The 6,000-nt window shown below is 39.8% G+C and overlaps 1 long non-coding RNA gene across 1 annotated transcript in view; it reads right to left on the bottom strand.

Annotated features, from left to right (window-relative positions):
* LOC106507446 overlaps window positions 1,501-6,000 on the bottom strand; it is a 28,438-nt gene continuing 23,938 nt past the window's right edge. Inside the window, exons 2-3 of the long non-coding RNA XR_001303429.2 lie at window positions 3,821-3,943; window positions 1,501-3,510 (exon numbers count right to left, since the gene is read on the bottom strand). This is a non-coding gene — a long non-coding RNA (uncharacterized LOC106507446). The remainder of the gene's footprint in view (window positions 3,511-3,820; window positions 3,944-6,000) is intronic.

Genomic DNA, 6,000 nt, shown 5'->3' with positions numbered 1-6,000 from the left:
TATAAAAAATGTTTAAGGTGCACTACCTAGGAGGTTCCCATTGTGGCTCAGCTGGTCAAGAACCCAACTAGTGGGGTTCCCGTGTGGCACAGTGGAAACGAATCCAACTAGGAACCATGGGGTTGCGGGTTCGATCCCTGGCCTTGCTCAGTGGGTTAAGGATCCGGTGTTGCCGTGAGCTGTGGTATAGGTCGCAGACGAGGCGCAAATCTGGTGTTGCTGTGGCTATGGTGTAGGCTGGTGGCAACAGCTCCAATTAGACCCCTAGCCTGGGAACTTCCACATGCCACAAGGGCAGGCCTAAAAAGACAAAAAAAAAAAAAAGAACCCAACTAGTATCCACAAGGATGCGGGTTCAATTCCTGTCCTCGCTCAGTGCACAGCAAAGGAAACCCTACACAAAATGAAAAGACAACCCACAAATGGGAGAAAATATTTGCAAATGAAGTGACTGACAAGGATTAATCTCCAAAATATATAAACACCCCCTGCAGCTCAATACCAAAAAAACACACAACCCCATCAATAATTGGGCAGATCTAAAGAGAAAATTCTCCAAAGAAGACACACAAATAGCCAAAAAAACACATGAAAAGATGTGCAACATCACTAATTATCAGAGAAATGCAAATCAAAACTACTATGAGGTATACCACCTTACACCAGCCAGAAGGGCCATCATCAAAAAGTCTACAAACAATAAATGTTGGAGAGGGTGTGGAGAAACAGGAACCCTCTTACACTGTTGGTGGAAATGTAAATTGGTGCAACCACTATGGAAAACAGTATGGAGACTCCTCAGAAAACTAAAAATAGAACTACCATTTGATCCAGCAATCCCACTCCTGGGCATCTACCCAGAGAAAACCATGACTTGAAAAGATACATGTCCTCCAATGATCATTGCAGCACTATATACAATAGCCAAGACATGGAAGCAACTTAAGTGTACATTGACAGAGGAATGAATAAAGAATATGTAGTACATATACACAATGGAATATTACTCAGCCATAAAAAGGAATGAAATAATGGCATTTGCAGCAACCTGGATGGACCTAGAAATTATCATGCTAAGTGAGTTAGTCAGACAATAAGGCACAAGGGTGATATGCTATCACTTATAAGTGCAATCTAATAAAAGGATACAATGAACTTCTGTTGTATAACAGATACTGGCTTTGAAAAACTTATGGTTACCAAAGGAGACAGGTTAGGGGGCAGAGATGGGCTGAGGATTTGCGATGTAAATACTGTAAAATTGGGCTGTGATGATCGTTATACAACTATAATAAAATTTCTTGAGTTTGAAAAAAAAAAAAAAGAATCCAACTAATATCCATGAGGATGCAGCTTCAATTCCTCACCTCTTTCAGGGGGTTAAGGATCCAGCATTGCTATGAGGTGTGGTGTAGGTCGAAGATATGGCTTGGATCCCACATTGCTGTGGCTGTGGTGTAGGCCAGCAGCTATAGCTCCAAATCTACCAGTAGCCTGGGAACTTCCATATGCTGCAGGTGTGGCCCTACAAAGACAAAAAAAAAAAAAAAACATACGAAAAGAAAGTGATATTATTTGTCACAGATCTGATGCTCCAGGAAAATATTATTCAGTGTTGTATGTGTGAAAAAATATATATTCCCATTTACTATAACAGTAAAACAAACTGCCATTATGTATTAAAAATAGTATGCATATTTGTTTAAATTTAGAAAATAAATAGAAATAGAAGGATTTATAAGGAAATAATTGGGCAAGCACCCAAAGATATGAGAATATTTGCTGTAGCACTGTTAGATAATTTGTGCCTTGGAGTAGAGGTGCATAAAGAGATTGGTGCAACGCCTTCCAAATTTATGAGCATCCCAAGATCTCCATTCAGTTTAATGTCTATATTATTGGAATCTCATTCCTTGCCCTCCAATATCAACTCCTACCCCCAACTATGCCTAAGTTAAAGAAATTCTGTCAGATGTTCTAAACAAGAACAAAAGAAAGTAGTATCAAAGTTAAAGGGAAAGAAAAGAGGGTGAATCTGAGGCTAATCATCACATCTATTAAATATAACTTGCTTAATAAACAATAAACTGTAACCTGCTTTCACTGATCAAACTTGCTTTGTTTTTATAAAAATTTGCATATCCTACAAGTGTCATGTAGTCTAAACATTAAGTCATGAGTCAAGATGTTTGCCCAAGTTGTTTTTCCAGGAGCTTGGAGTTAGCTGTTGTCCATTTCAAGCCAGTTCAAACTGGTTGGGGCCACAGACCCCAACTGGGCATGCTCAAGTGTCCAATGGCTGACCTTTTGGGGCCAGAGGGCAAACCTCCTCCCTCAGAACACACTAATGCCGCCATTTTCTGAATATGTGTCCCATGAAGAAGCATGTAGCTTAGGTTCGCCTGTCAGTGCAACAATTACTTCATCTTTCCCTTATTTCCAGTCTCAGTGTTTGGCTTGCTGTGTATCGGGCAAAGGATCCTGGTTTTTGTAACAGGAGGAACTGGGATTTCCCAGTCTATACAAATTGTGACGTTGTCTATGGCTGTAAGGAACTGAAGGATGCCGCCTAGTCTTCTGTATTAGCACAAGGGAAATTCTAGTGTGCTTCACGTGACATGTCAAAGTGATTTGCTCTTTTCTGGGAAGTAGACTCTTCAATGGCCCTTTCCAAGTCATTACCAAACAGTTCCACTTGGACCAGTTCATTTTTTTTTTGTTGTTGTTCTTTAGATATAATGGAAACCATATAACTGATCATCTAAACCAAAACACTTGAGAATGAAAGGGGATGCTATTAATAATTATGCTGTGACTGTCCTGGGAAAAACAGGTCTAATTGACTTTAGATATTAGTAGGTGTCAACTGAAGTAAATTAAAGCACAAATAAGATAGATCGTAGCTAGCAAGAGAAAATGTTGACGGGTTTGTGAAAGATGTAGAGACATATGGCACAATAATTTTAATAGAGATCCATTTCATAGTATAATATAGTTCACTAAATTTTCTTCTTACCTGGATTCTGCTTCACAAATAGGCTGCTTTTATTATAAGCACTTTAACACTTTTGAAAAATGCTTGTTGCTAATTCTTTAGATTCCTGTCATTTCGTTACCAAACCATGTTCCTTTGCCTGACAGACGCTGACGTTTGCAGCAAAGAGAGGGTTTACTCATGAGACAGGAGAACAGATCGCGAAGTCTGCTCTCCCAAAGGCAAGAGGGTTGGGATATTTGTGAGTAAAGGGCACAGTGCCGGCAGAGGTGCAGGGCAAGGCAACTGTGGGTAAGACACGTGAGGAAGGATTGAATGGTTGCTCTGCGCATGTGCAGATGGGCTTCATGCGTCTGGACAGGGTGTATGTTCAGAACACCAGCGGTGTTAGCATGATCCAATGGAATTTTCAGCCCTCTGACACAAAAGGTCACCTGTGGAACACTCAAGCAGGCCCAGTTGAGGGGTCTGTGGTCTCAACCGGCTTGAACTGGACAAGAGCTGACTCAGAGTTCCTGAAAAAAAAAAAAGCAATGTTAAGCACACATCTTAAGACTCATGTCACAGATGCTATCTACAGTCAGGTGTGAAGGGAATCTCCTGATACATTGTCTGAGCTACGTGAAGCTTGAAGGGCGTGCAGTTTCGCAAGCTCGATCAGTGAAGACAGATTACAATTTACTATTTACTAGACAAGCAAGTTATAGTTTAATGAGTCTAACTAATGACCATCTTCAGTTTCACTTTTAAAAAATAAAAGGGAAGTAGTGGCAGATGCAGGAGGTTGGCTCATTCAGTCTTCCTTCCAAACACTTTTTTACTCACCTTCATCTGACATAGAGGGTTGTGCTCCCGGGGCCCTCTTGTTGCTAAGTGTGACCAGGTGATTCAATCCAGGCTGATGCGGTTAAAGTGGAAGTCTGCTGCTCCTTCTCCATTTCCTTCTTCCTGTTTGGAATATATAAAATATTTGATACACAATACCCATTAGCAAGAAAACAGAACAGGACTGTTAAGGAACTGGTTTCTTCTTGCTGCACATGTGTGTTGGGTTTTTTTTTTTTGGGGGGGGAGTGTGTATATTCATATTGCTCCTTTTTATTGCACAAAACTCAGCTTACCATATATACTATTTTGCAGCTTACAATTTCACTCCTCATTAGGACATAGAGATCTTCCTTGATCTTTTTAATGACTGACTACACAGTACTCCATTATGTGAATTTTATTTTTAATTTTATTTATTTATTTATTTTTGTCTTTTGTCCTTTTAGGGCCACACTTCTGGCATAAGGAGGTTCCCCAGCTAGGGGTCTAATCGGAGCTGTTGCTGCTGGCCTACACCACAGCCACAGCAATGCCGGATCCTTAACCCACTGAGCGAGGCCAGGGATCAAACCTGCAACCTCAGGGTTCCTGGTCAGATTCGTTTCTGCTGCGCCATGATGGGAACTCCTCCATCATGTGAATTTTAAAAGCAAATTTTAAATTTGAATAAGAAGAAAAATAAACTTAATTGTATATCAACTAATATAAGCTCAGAGAAAAATAATTCAAGTCATTTGAGTGCAAGCTTCTCACTGCATTCATTTAATGGGATATGATTTGAAGGCAAAAAGAACTAAAACGAAATCTTAAAATTTTACTTAGAAGATCCGTTGTTGGTAGTGATATAGGTGTTGCAATCTTGAAACTCTTGCGTATAATATAGGAAAGAGCAAATGAGTGATATTGAGACCCAGGGTTTTCCCTGTAGGGGGAGGAAAATGAAATATGGAATGGGAGAAAGTGAGAAAAGACCTTGTGATGTTTGATTTGAATTGAAATCAGTGTTCCATCAAGGAACGCCTATATCCTTAACTATTTGCTTAGATCTGCCCTGAATTCTAAGAGTCCTTAATTAAATGATAGTTTCTATTTCAGAAGGCAATCAGTACCATGGGTCCATGCTTACCAGGTTCCTTCTTAGACCTGGTTCTGTGAACAGTCATGGTGCCCAAATTCAAGTTCACTTTCCCTGTTCTTCAGTTGTTGTCTAGTCAGCTCCTTTAAACTTAGTGCAAATCAAACAATAGGCCGTCTTAAGACATCAGTTCCTTAAGTTCTCATTACACAACTATGCCTTCCTTCTCCAAAAATTAACATTTATTGACAAGTAACATGGTATCTTTATAAAATGTTGGAACATTACAAGTTTAAATGGCTGTGACCATTTATATCTTCTGCTTATTCTGGGCTGGGCACCATCCTAGTAATAAATTAAAAAGACAAAAATCCTGGAGTTCTCATCATGGCTCAGCAGAAACAAATCTGACTGGGAACCATGAGCTTGTGGGTTTGATCCCTGGCCTCAGTGAGTTAAGGATCAGGCATTGCCATGAGCTGTGGTGTAGGTTGCAGAAGAAGCTCGGATCTGGAATTGCTATTGCTGTGGCTGTGGCGCAGGCCAGCGGCTACAGCTCTGATGGACTCCTAGCCTGGGGACCTCCATATGCTGAGGGGTGCAGCCCTAAAAAACGACAAAAAGACAAAAAAAAAAAAAGACAAAAATCCTTGTTCTTGTGGAATTTACATGCTAATATGGGGGAGCCAGATCCCAAAATATTTAAATTGTATAACTCATGATTGTTCTAAGAGCTATAAAGAAAATAAAGGAGGGAAGTGGAAAAGTGACCACAAAGGAGATTATTTTGTGTAATGTTCTATGTTTTCAATCTATAAGCCTCTTGGGTTAAATTTATTCCTAAAAATTTTAGTCTTTCAAATGGTATTATAAATGAAATTGTTTTCTTAATTTTCTTTTCAGAATGTTCACTGTTAGTATGTAGAAATACAACTGATTTTGTGCACTGATCTTGTACCTGCAAATTTCCTGAATATGTTTCTTTTTTTTTTTTTTGTCTTTTTTTTTTTTTTTTGTCTTTTTGCCATTTTCTTGGGCCGCTCCCACGGCATATGGAGGTTCCCAGGCTAGGGGTCCAATCGGAGCTGTAGCCGCCAGCCTA

Source organism: Sus scrofa, chromosome 4 (genome assembly GCF_000003025.6).
Source record: "Sus scrofa isolate TJ Tabasco breed Duroc chromosome 4, Sscrofa11.1, whole genome shotgun sequence".
In the NCBI taxonomy this organism is placed as follows: Eukaryota; Metazoa; Chordata; class Mammalia; order Artiodactyla; family Suidae; genus Sus; species Sus scrofa.
The sequence above is the reverse complement of the archived record's forward strand: the minus strand, read 5'-3'. Positions and strand labels throughout refer to the sequence as shown.